Source organism: Lineus longissimus, chromosome 8 (assembly GCF_910592395.1).
Source record: "Lineus longissimus chromosome 8, tnLinLong1.2, whole genome shotgun sequence".
NCBI classification, from domain to species: domain Eukaryota; kingdom Metazoa; phylum Nemertea; class Pilidiophora; order Heteronemertea; family Lineidae; genus Lineus; species Lineus longissimus.
The window spans coordinates 20,069,371-20,082,416 of NC_088315.1; the positions used below are offsets into that span (position 1 = coordinate 20,069,371).

The 13,046-nt window shown below is 41.2% G+C and overlaps 1 protein-coding gene across 3 annotated transcripts in view; it reads left to right on the forward strand.

Annotated features, from left to right (window-relative positions):
* Positions 1 to 681: 681 nt before the first annotated feature.
* Positions 682 to 13,046, forward strand: part of LOC135492397 (FMRF-amide neuropeptides-like) — a 62,045-nt gene continuing 49,680 nt past the window's right edge. Inside the window, exon 1 of one of the 3 annotated variants that reach the window (XM_064778861.1) lies at positions 682 to 1,073. The gene's annotated coding sequence lies outside the window, so the exon portion shown is untranslated. The remainder of the gene's footprint in view (positions 1,074 to 13,046) is intronic. The other 2 variants (XM_064778859.1, XM_064778860.1) reach the window with 2 other exon arrangements.

Genomic DNA, 13,046 nt, shown 5'->3' on the forward strand with positions numbered 1-13,046 from the left:
CCCATGAGTGGTCGTGTTACCGGGGTTCTACTTTACATGCTCATGTACACGCAGCAGAACGAAATCTATAAACTAAGAATCTTACAAAAATGTGATCTGGATTTTCGACGAAATATAAGACTAAATAAAACGCAAGTCGAGGATTTTCCGAAGCACAATCAGTCAGTTAATCATCACAGAAGAACCATATTATAAACATGACATTGGGTGATATGAATAAAGACTAGCAAATGCTTTTACTCCGGTTTTGTACAGGAAGGCCTAGTGTAAATGTACATGGCGATTTAGATAAAAGCATTTGCTAGTCTTTATTCATATCACCCATTGACTAGGATGAATGTCTAGACCAAGTCGTCAGGCTGTCCGGTCAAGTCGACCTCTTCAACAAACGCAAGTAGCATGCGGCAACCGATTTTGTGCTTTAAGTGTGTATTAGTCAACAAGAGAGGATTCCATTACTCAATCACCAGTGTGCCAATCTCTTCACGAAAACAAACAAAACCCGCGCTGAAGTCCGAATCAACACGAATTTACAATCACAGAACACGAATTACATTGGCATTAAAAAGCCTGCTTCAAGTTTCTTATCGATATGTTGATAACATCCGTTGCCACGCGAAGAAAACGACGGAGTCCAGTGACGCTCCTTCATCAATAAGTGAATCATTATCATCGGTATTGGTGTAGTTCGAGCAAATATCGCTGCGGAGTCTGGGCGCTTTTACCATTACGCTACGCCGCGACGTGGGCGTCATTAGTGCTTTTCTGTTAGCGCAACCAGGGCCAACCTCAGAGCTTAGAAAGAAGTTAACAGAACGCACGGTGAGTAAATACAAGCCTCTTCAATCGTAAACTTCGACTCCTGATAGCACAGCCTGTGATTTAGGTGTGCAGAAACAGTGTCATTTACTTTCATAAGGAAAAACAACTTTGTAGGTACTGCGACGCGATTTGTGGACAGCTGCCCTTCTTACTGAAATCTTGTTATCGTTCAGTGGACATCGTTACTCATTTTCCTACATATTCTTGTGTGGATCAAAGAGGATAGTGCTTAGCCTTTGATACACTGCAAGGTAGGCTATGTTGTTTTAAATGACTTTTTACCTTTTAAACATATTTTTAAAGTTTTACTATATTTCTAAAATTCTTAATGGCGAAAACGTACAATTCTTTTTTTATAGCAGGTACTTTTTTCTCATCAAATAACCTATGACAAAAATGTCTGAGATTGTGTTGATAATAATGATAATAATCGGCATTTTTTATTACTTTGAGAAACTTACTTAATCATCGGATTAGACTGAAAACCAAACACGGCGTATCAAAGACATAAGAATACATCAAAAAAGGAAATAACCTTACCTATATCGCGATCGACATTCACATCAATAAGTTCTTCAGATTTTATTCCGAAAAAGAAATAAAAAGCGCGCCTGTGATCATTTCAGTTACCGGAAATTGTCGTACTGCATCAAACATGAACCGCCTCTGCGTATTTTTCTAATTGCTTCCTCGCTGTTTTGAGCGCAAGATCAGTTATATAACTTATGCGCTCATTGGCTGATATGAATGTCATACTATACAGCCCTGGGCACATTGCTGACTTTTTCGTGATTTATCCGACTAAAGTCCGACATTGTCCGACTTTTCCCTGAAAGGTCGGATTTGTTCAGAAACCTGTGAACAAAATTCAGGGTATCCTAAATAGGGTTAATGAGGTGTGAACCAAACACTTTGATTTTCGATGCCCTAGTTTGGGAAGCCCAAGTCCTTTTCACAGGTTTTCAAGAAATCCGACCTTTCAGAAAAATGTCGGACAATGCCGGAATTTTGTCGGATAAATCAGGAATAGAGAATTCAAACCGTAAAGAAGTCGGTAAAAACCCTCCTACAAATGAAACAAAGAAGACGTACGCTGAATGAACATGTATTTTATCGACGAAGCTTTTTCAAGAGTTCAATGATTCCTCGTGGTACGAAAACCGATTCACGAGCATCCTGACAATATCGGGCCATTTCACTCGATACATACTTCCTCCCTCAATGGAAACATACGTAAGGAGAAGTCGTGTTGGAGGCCCTGTTTGCAAGGGTATGATTTGAAAGGTCGCGTCACTGAATTCGCGCCGGACTTGGTGACATCACAGTCCTACCTACTTCGTTTTTCGTCGATTGAAAGGGCGTGGAAAACCTGCCTCTTTCTATATCGACATGCCTCCACTCTCAAACATGAAGGTTTTTGAGCTTTTCGAAAACCATTAAAGTTTTTAAGCCAACACAAATATGCACCCCTTATAGGTCTTCCAGAGGAATGAAAAACACTTAGAGGTTTTTAACAATATCAAAAACATTAATAGTTTTTCATTTACCCGAAAGACCTCTAGAGCGTGCATGTATGACTTGGCTAAAAAAGTATCTAAAAACCCACAAAACACTTTTTTGTAATGATCAGAAGAAAATGTTTAATGAAGAGCAATCCATTATAATTTCTCAAACTCCGACCACCCGTTGAGAAGTTACGTCTTAACTAATGAAGCAAGGCAGGGTCTAATGGGAGATTAAGTTTGACACGTCCATCAATAAAACCAGCATTGCCTAATCGATCGACACTCCCTGCAACAGTGACCGTTTCATTCGTTTTGCCTTTTTGATCAGAGTTTCTTATTCTCTAGACCCATTTCAAGCTTTCGCTCTCCGCATTCGGCATCGTTCGGCATCAGTACTATTTTGCCGCAAAATGGTTGACTATCTTTCAGTGCGTTCCCGCTGAATAATGATATGTATTCAGCGGGGAATCACCTCCGCGATTGCACTGGCGTTAAGATCTTTACACAAGAATTTTCTTCATTGGCTTCATCGTGTTGACCAAGCGTTACTCTCTGATTACTTACAGGCGACTTCCGCGAATGATAACCGCGGAACCTGCGACCGCATCGCGATAGAGATGTGGTGGAACGCGGTAGTCCCGTTTCTAGTAACCGCTGGCATAACGAGTTTATTTTTTAAGTAGCGCACCTCCAGGTGATGTAAGGCTATGCAACGCCGGTCGGCCGGTAACGGCTGAAAACCTGCCGACGGCTAGAAACAGCGGGGCGTACCGAATGTAGTTGACGATTTCTGCGCGTAGGTGGGGTCGCCCGTCGAGCTCTTGTCGCGGTGACAGACTGGCGCGATGCGTCAGCGCTTTGTATTGATGACGAAAGCAATAATTATGAGCGGTGAACATAATGTGCTTATTTTCCTCTCGTACGTTTAATAATTGAACTCGAAGGGATTTCTCCAGCGATTAGTTAAGCGGACATTTTCCTGTTTACCCAATATAAAGACAATTTATTTCTTAACAGGGAAGAGATGACAACAAAACAATTTTTCATTGTTTCCTATCAAGAAGAACAATTACGTCAGCGGCAGTTGTGGTATTAACTGAATTTGTATTTTCTGTAATTCTCTGTCGAAGTCTGACTCATCTTGATAAAATATTGAGTTGAGAGACACCCATTTAAACTTAGACATTTCAAAAACTGTAAACAATATTGGTCGAATAAATGGAATCGGGGATGGAAATATCGATAAGCTGATATGAATGTTGCGTTAAGACTCTTAATACTTCGCCATCGACCTCTGGAGTAAACTTCATGAAATATTGAGGAGAGGGGCACGCATTTTAACTCAAATTTCTTCCGTCTATATGAAAAGTTGTGTCGAATCATTGTAATCGGTGGTGAATAGATCAATAAGTATGTTGCACAACACAATTCTGACTCCGCCGACTCTGAGACAGAATAGCAGTCTCACCACATGTTCGATTTAACTGAACTGACTAACGGTTTAAACAAGTTGACAAGATAGCCACGCGATATTCGCCCTTGTACTTATGAAGTGACGTTATTCATCCGACAGTTTCAGGGGATTTCCCCTCAGCCAAGTCGGTTGACAGATTCCCCTTTGAGCCAAGTGAACGTCCGGACGAGGCCTTCATGTCTTACCGAGAGGGCAAATGGTGCCACGTCAACTCGTTGGGGGACTGAAACAAGAATGATAAGAACATCACTCTTAGTGATTAGTCGTATTTCGCCGTTGTAAAGGTTTACCCTGGGGTCGTTGAAAGAACATTTTACAAATTAAGGTACATGAACTGCTGAAACTCCGATCAGGAATACCAGAGTTTCATGGGGTGTGTTTGATTCTCTCTGACCAAGTAGGCCACAAATTATTTATGCGAAATACATTGTAAATGTTTGATCACAAGAACAGTACTCAGATGATAGTTTGTAAAATATCGCAGCTAAAAAATAAACTTTTCTTTTAACTGAATTAAACCTGCAATTTTGTAAAAAGAACATTTTTGTTTACTGAAAACGCTTGCGGCAGGCCGACGATTGCTTCTAAAATAGGCCCAAGGACAGCTGGCTTAAAGCACCGCTGACAAGTGCAATCACATGTAATGCTAAAAACCATTAGCGTGTGATCCGCCAACCTTGCCTCGGGTAGTTTAAAAATAGGAGGTTAGATCACTGACGGCTCCATTACTGCTTCAAGCATGTGAGGGGGACAACGGAAATATGAGCTAAAAGGTAGTTTCGTCTGGCTTGTCGGCCGGACGTTTGCGAAGAAGGAAGTCTATGGCTGTTTGTGGTTAAGCTCTTATGCCTCCCAACACACATTAAAGAAATTAGTTCGATCAAATCAACAGTATTCTTCCCGAAATCAACGGACACCAAATTCAAGATGGCTGCCGTGGCGGCCATTTTTATTATTGGATCGTAACTCTTGGATAGTCAGGCCAGCAACATTGGCAATCTTTCTGTCACGGTCACAAAACAAGAATTAATGTAATAGGAGAAAGTGACACAAGCGTCATTTGGTATAATGATGAAGGCAACTTTTTTTTATGATGTGAACAATTACTCACGATCTCTTGGTCATGTCATCCCTGATAATGTCCTGACCTAAACCAACAAATGCCAGTATCATTATCAACCGTGAAGTTTGATGGTAGTTTTTGCCGACAACTTGTTATTTTTGCTGCAGTGAATTGTCTTAGAAACAATGCTTTTCCAGCTTTTGTTTAATAGCTCAAAAACCATTAGCGGTCTTTTAGTTTACAAAAAGCCTCTTTTGGTGTTCATATTTGCGTTGGCCGAAAGCCTAAAACATCTTTTAAAAAGCTTAACAACTTTTATTATTAGAGTAAAGACACCGCCTTACTTTTCATTTTACTGACCGTCACTGGCTTAAATTGTGAGCGGAATCCCGGAACATTCCGCTTTTAGTCGCCTTTTTGGGACACCGATGGAATGCGTGAATACCGCAATGAGAGGGTAACTCAGTCGACACTTATGCTGCATTTGTTATGAGTTCATGAAATAGTCATCTAATCTTGCACACTGTCGCAGCAATAATTCAATAATGGGCGAATAACTTGATCCTTTTAAGCTGGAATCTAATTGTTCCACCTAGTTGTTATGCATTGGATTCTCTTCATCTAATACTGGGTTTGTCAGATGTCCTAAACAGGAAAAAGGAGGTCAACTGAGTAAAGGTGTGATGGTATTGTAGAAAGGTTTCACAAACTTCACTGTCATAGTCGTAATCAGGGCAGTAAAGTGTTTTTCATATCGTTCCAAAGTCACTTAGTTGAACTGAGGAATGTCACTATATCGCATTTACCTTGGTCAAAGATAGTGGTGTTGCACAACACTAGATTATTCTAAGGGTAGGCCTAAGCAATGCTCTTTCCCGGTGTCAAATATTAACTATGACACCGGCTGCCCAGGGCTGTGCAGCATTACTATTTGTGATCACACTGTTACAGTTAAGTGACAACAGGTCAGCTAAGTACTGTTGGCCAGACCTATCGGGAAAACACTCTATGGTGTCGCAATAAGTCATGATCAATGCTCTTTCACGGTGTCAACTATAAAAACCAGTCAACTATGACACCGGCTGCCCAGGGCTGTGTAACATCACTATTTGTGATGACACTATTACAGTTAAGTGACAACAGGTCAGCCAAGTACCGTTGGCCAGATCTGTCTGAAAAACACTTTAAACGGGACGAAAATCCCCACCAGATTCTTATTTTTTTAGATATTTGATTCTTTGATGTTTCTAGTCTCAATTTTATGCACACGTACAATATTTACAAGATTCTCAGTTTACATCTTAAGGGCCAACACCATTCGTGAAAAAAATATAATTCGAAATTGAATTTGAAAAATTGCATAAGTACGTACTGAATGTGAATTTCAAACAGATAAACAGATACTATCGATACCGAGTTTTACTAAGTTTGTTATCATGATGACCGCACTGCGGCATTGTGTATAACAGTGTTTCTATTTTCCTGACCCACGACACAAATAAATACGAACGGAATACTCCCCTAAACCAAGAATCTTACAAGAAGTTTACTAAAATTGCACATCTGCGATATGCACAATCACATTCCTGAAACTGAAAGAGGCAATCTTATAAGAAAATTGTCGGGATTTTTGAACTGGGTACATTTTTAATCTAAATACCAGAACAGTCATGTTTTCATAAACTTTTTAGTGGTGGGTTACAAATCACCCAAACTACTTTATGGCTATCAACCAAAGTTAAGTGAATTTCTTTTGAGGTTATCGTTTGACTAATAGAATAAATCTCCAAGTGATCCACTAAGGAACAAGATAAATCCACACACAAAAAAATTTAACTCAGAAAATTCTGATTCTATCTCGGAATACGCTTTATTATGATTCTCGATGCCACATGCAAATTCTCTCATCATGTTGTATAATCCTCTGTATCAATTGAATTCTCCTCGACTTCAAGATAGCATCTCTCATGGCAAAATGAATCAACCATTAGTGGTTTTTGTAATAGACTACGGCCTACGGTTAAGCCATTTTGCATGCATTCAGATTCAGTCAAGTTGAAAGATCAATCCGAATGAGCGTAAGGTTTACATAGAACATGTAGATTCGATGGTTTTTGTATGGACGGAATGATACAATACGCACTAAAATGTAAAGCAACTTTAATTCAATTCCTGTCAGCGGTTCAATCACGATACGAGACACCATAGCTCAGAGATGAAATTGGCTCAAAGTAGGGTGAAAATTATCCCACAATTTTTCACCCCAGCTTGAACAACTACATGTAAATGCAAAATGTTCTATTTCAAATCAGTCATTGAATAAAATGAAGGCAATTTAATGGGCTAAACGTATCATAGTTTCGCTCAAATACGATTTTTGGTCAATAAAGCCGCCACGTGATATTACATTTCAACATGTTCAAGGAACAAAAAAATACCTTGCCGAAGAAAAATATCCGAAGACTATAACTCGAATGGGTTTACACGCTGATGGTTACGCGTACTATGATGGGACCAACCGCCATATCATCTTTGATAGAATTCCCGTCATAGAATCTACCATAGGCCATCATCGAATCTGTAAAAGGGAGTTTGCGATTATCGTCATAGATTATACGATTCTGTGACAGAAACTCTCGCTTTGAACAACGTCAACCTGTACTAGTCTCGACTCATAAACCATCAATGGTTCGAATCCAGTCGGAAGCGAAAGGCTTTCAAACGCTGACCCTAAATTTCAGTAATGGTTGTACAGATTTAGATTCAGCATTGCACCACTATGTATTGTGGTGAAAGTCAAAAATGCAGGGATTGATGTGTCAGAAACCTTGCAAAAATATTTTCATTTCTGCTTGAATGGTTTGAATTTATAACTACCTGTAAGAAACAAAACTTTTCCGGGACTTGTTAATAATGCAGGCTGTTATGGAATATTTCTCATTAAGCTACCTATAATGTTATCTACTTAACCAGACAATTGGGATTTCGTCTTTGGATTAACGGTTGGGTTAAGTCGCTCCTGCTACATGAGACCATATGGAAACTTCGCTTCGAGTCTCCTAGCACGACATGTGACTTTAACGTGAAGATCAGTTCGGGCAGCGTGGGTTCGAGTCGTCACGAGAGTTTTATAGATATCAAATCTATCACTATATAACTGTAATTCAACCAAGGAGATGACGACTGGAGTCGGAAGGGTACGCAACCTCTGTTTTGAGCATTGGCGATAGGTTGTTTCAAAGATAATAAAATGACATGAGTTCTCCTGGAGTTTGCTTCTCTGGTTGAACTTCGCTCGGTAGACGTGTCTGAATCAATAACCTAATTAAATCCACAAACATGCGAATAAGGCATGTCTGAAATGTCTTAATGAAATCGTTTGATGATCCGTATAGCCTCCTGAATATAATCCGTGCTAATATTCTCAATTAGGCTGTCAAAGGCTGGTGACGGTAGTAGTGAAATAATTTCAAAAGCCAGAAAAAGTGGAATCTGACTTTCGCTGTCTGGATCCCGGCACTCTAACTTACAAACCACACCTCACAGCTTGAAATTCGCTTAGGAGTTGATGACATAGGCTGTCGTTCTTCGTAAGGCGTGCCATTACGTCATTTTCCCCCTACCTCGGAGGAGAAAGAATCAGACCTCGAGAAATACACGGGCTATAATACTTAAACAAAGCCCGCTCATACCTGGGCCGAAATTCTCATTGTCCTACTCTCTTATCAAAGGGTTCCAGGAAAATTCTGATAACATCGACCCCCATGTAAGAGCTTTAATGGGGTCGAGAGGCCTAAAATGACAAAGGCAAATACACATAATGGCAAAACCTGCGAAATAACCAAGTTATAGCGTGGTATAAAATGACGAGATGATATAAAATTAAACCATTTGACCTGCTCTTATTAATTCCCCTTCTCTTTCATCATCTGTTCCATCATAGCGGAGAATGAGATGATTTTTACAAAAGGGAAGGACAGCAGCCTCCTGTGGGTGTGCTTTACAAGTCTCTGTCAACAATGTGGCTTTTATGCATGATTCTCTGTCAATTGAATAGTCCGCTTATTTATCAACTTACTCGCCGTATCGATCATATTTCGTTTCCTGTGGTATCGACTGAGCCATATTGCTAGGAATAATGTGGTGTTTTTTGTGTTGTCACTACAGCACATACCTGTTTGTTATTCTTAAAATATTTCATCCAAAAATACCTTTACACTTGCTTTCTCCGTCGCAAACCGGTAAGAGAGAAATGGGACTTTCGCAAATTCACTGATGCGCGGGGGAGATACTTAGCATAGAAACACTCCCTTCAGTGAGTTTGACTGCCGACAATGACATCACAGCAAACCTGTTTGGTTGCGAATGTGTCGAAAGATCTGAATCCTATTACGAAACAAGCCGATGCTGATAATGAAATCAAACCAACTGGGAACAACACGTTTTGATCTCGGCAACATCTGGCAGAAACGTTATAACGTATTCAGTGTCACCCAGTAGCAAAAGATCCGCAATGTCACGAAATAGGGATGAGCCGGAGCGTGGTAATTTTATCTAAGGACGCAAATTGTGACCGCGGTAGGTACCTGTCTAGAGCTCACTGCCTCGCCGCAAGCTTCGCATTCTTTCTTTTGTGAGATCATTTGATTAGTGGAGAGCTTTAGTAGAGATAGGAGAATATTGAAGCGGATTACCGTGTCCGAATATTCAGCATATGCGCCGTGAGATTGGCCTGAGAGATGTTATTGACATTTTGCAATTTTACGTACAAAAGGCGTACCGTATTGAGAGGTACGGAAAGAATGAGGGCTGTCTCTTTGTGAAACACTTCGTGATTTATTAGAAAGAAGGAAGGTTTATTTATCTAGACACGTTCAGTCGCCACCAACCGCTATAGTGGATTATTTGAATTACAAAATATTCCCAGGGCCGAGTGTACATTGCGTTATTTTGCCGCTTACCTCGCCGTTAACGAATTCTGGCCTACCCAAAATGCGGTCTGCTGTCTTTAAACAAAGCCTGCTCGCACCTAGGCCTAAATTTCAACTGTTCTACTGTCCTATCAAAGGGTTATCAGGACGAGCCTAGATGGGAAAATATCGTCTCATAAGGCAAATCTGGCTGTTCTAATCATTAAGATACACTGTGAGGGGTAATTCTAAAATGAACAAATCTTACAGTTAAAAACTTCAAATAAATTGAGAAGTTTTTCGGAATGACTCTTGACTGGTGATACGTGTTCTTCTGTTGTTGAGACAAATCAATCGTCCTACGCGGCTTACTAGTATTCAAGCTATTGGTATGAGGGAGTTGTAATCTTGAGCCGACCTCACCAAGCATGAAAATAAAAAATCGATTGACCATCGTAGGATGCCAACGCGGGGGAACACTGCAATCGACATCTTGAACAGTCCCGGAGTCGCTCCGTGAATACACCTCCTCGTGGAATCAATGTCCATTCATTGTTATCTCTCTTCCCGACCTGACATTGACACTTCCCTCCATAGAAGAACAAACTCGGCGAATAATGTTTGAGTCTGGCTCTAGCACCAACTGTCGAGGCGAAAAGGCCTCTCAGCGGCCCCTAAGTTATCTTTACAACAAGAATCTCACGTGGAAACTATGGCGTCAAAGTTGACGAAATCAAGTCGCGTCCGCTCCTTGAACTGAATAGGATCTTGAAACGGATGGACAACTTTCATTTGAAGGATATGCAAATACGATGGCTGCGTGTCCCCTTATATGAACCGCCGGAAGTTGTGGTATACTGCGATCACCTGGGGGGGGGGGGGGGCAGTTTCCATTTTTAAGCCTTTTGAAAGGGAGAGGGTGCTCAAGGAGTGATGGCAATCGTATCGTTAGGCTTCAACTGACGGTGAGAAGCTCCCTAAACAAACCACTTGTCACAGGCCGTGGCGCGCTCCCACTGGCGTTCAATCATGTCGATGACTTGATCATTAACGTTCCGGCAATCAAATCACCGGGTCACAATGACGAGCAATTCATAACTGTCAACCTTGGATACATATCACTTAGTCCCGCCACTGCGACCAGCTTTCAAAACTGCTGGTGGCAAATGGTTCCGCGATATGTCTATCTGTCTGAAACTACCGAGTGTGTGTTTAGATAGTTGGGGATATTGAGTATAATTGGGCCGGGTTGGTAAGTAATTGTGCCCCGGAACCGATTGGCTGGTGACACACCGTGCAAGTGTGCCGACACGATGCGCCTGTCTAGTGAAACTGCCTTCATACTGACTGGATGTTGGTTAAGGCGAAAAAATGATCGAAAAGACTGGTATTAACTGACCATCCGCAAATGTAGCAGCTTTATATCCCAACTAACCGTATAGTAATTGTCACTCCGGAATGAAATCAAACACGTCCATCCAAGAAAAAACAAGCGGAATCCGCTTACTGATCTATCTTGTATAAGATGGACGCGTAATTATTTGCAGCCAATTTCCCTGCGAGAGTTCTTACAACTCATGAGCGCCAGATCAGGCAGCTGCCCACAGAGGATGCAGCTGGATTGGCGCCGGTAATTGTGTTTCTGAGCTAGGATAGACGCCTCTTACCAATTAGAACCCTTGGTCATAGAATTGCCGATATAGTCAACCGGAATCTTGGACACTTGGTGGGCCAAGTTTTACCAGACAGGCTTCGGGGGAATTTGAGTAAATGGATACGACAGTGGCTATGAGCGGCCTTTACGATTGTAGTATTTAGTTTCTTACAAACATACGGCCAGGATATGCATTCAGCCCATTAATTTCCCTCCGGAATAATCATCGAGTCATCGCCGGGTCTCCTGTAGGATTCTTGTTACAATTACCATTTACATCGGCTTCAAATCTCGGAAACTTTATTGGCCGTTGCTGAGCAGTCATACTGGGGGTGTTTTTGTACAAAGAGTGATGACTTGCCACGGATACTTTCTTAACTTGTTGCTGGAAGCCTTCAGAAATACAATTTAGACTGGCAGCCATTTTGGAATGCGACCACCATATTGGTTGTGGGCAAAAACCAGGCATTATAAAAAGTATATGCTGTCCCGACCACAAACCTTTCAGGAGTCGCTGACTTGCAAAAAAACATTGGTTGAGTCCTGTCAATTAATGTGACTGTGTCAGTTGAGGTTTCAAACTTCCAACCGTCAAGTTACGTCAATTAAATCCACTCGTGACATTCTCAAATCGACAGTCGGTAAACAAAAGTAACAGGCCGTCATCTGTCAATCACGCCCTGTAGCAATTAGGATAAATTTCCCCGGAAGTAACAATGGTGGAAACCCATCGCTATTCATAAAGGCTGGGAAGTCCCACACTGACGATATTTTATAAGTTGTCGCATCATTCTATTATCTTGGAATCGATGTTGCTACAACGTAAATTTTACGTCCGACCCCCAACACAGGATTTACGGTCAATCGGTATTCCCCAACTTAGAATCCATGTTGGGCAAACATAAAATTTATTTTGCGTTAGACTTTCGTAAAATTTGTGTGGGCCCATTTTGTCTACTGTGTGTTATCAATGTCCATAGTTCCCTTCATTCATTATGCACTTGCTGGTTTAGTTGGTACATTTTAGTTGATACTGTTGACGATAACAGCAATCAGCATCCTTTGGGGACAAATAATAACACTAGACGATAATACGGCAGATTGTATGAAAAAGAAGAAAGCTCGGGCTTCTCTCCATTATGTTTAGTCATCACACCCGCCGTCTGGTTAACTTAATCTTTGTCTTTAGAAATGCTTGTGGCGTTTTTTCATCAGGGAACTCGCTCGGCGGGAAAGGCCAAACGGTTATGTTTTTGTATTTTTTGATTTGGTTGTTGTTGACTAGACACTAATTAGGACAAACTGTCTCGGACTGGTGCAAGTATAGCCAGTTATGCATATTCGGGGAAGAGAAAGGCCAAAGATGACGCCGTACGTTCGATCTATTAAGCCGGCGGGCGAATCAAGGTTTTTCATCTTCCATTTGTTAGATACACCTACATCAGTTGTACATTCAACTCGGTCTTGTCTGCAGTCTCTGGCGACAGCGTCCTTTTCTCTCTAATGATTTAGGGCAGCAATTGACCTAGGATAACTGGGCAACTTATCCTGTCCGCCATTTGTTATAGTGTGACTTTGGAGATTGATCATCATATTGCCATTGCTTGTACGCATGGTG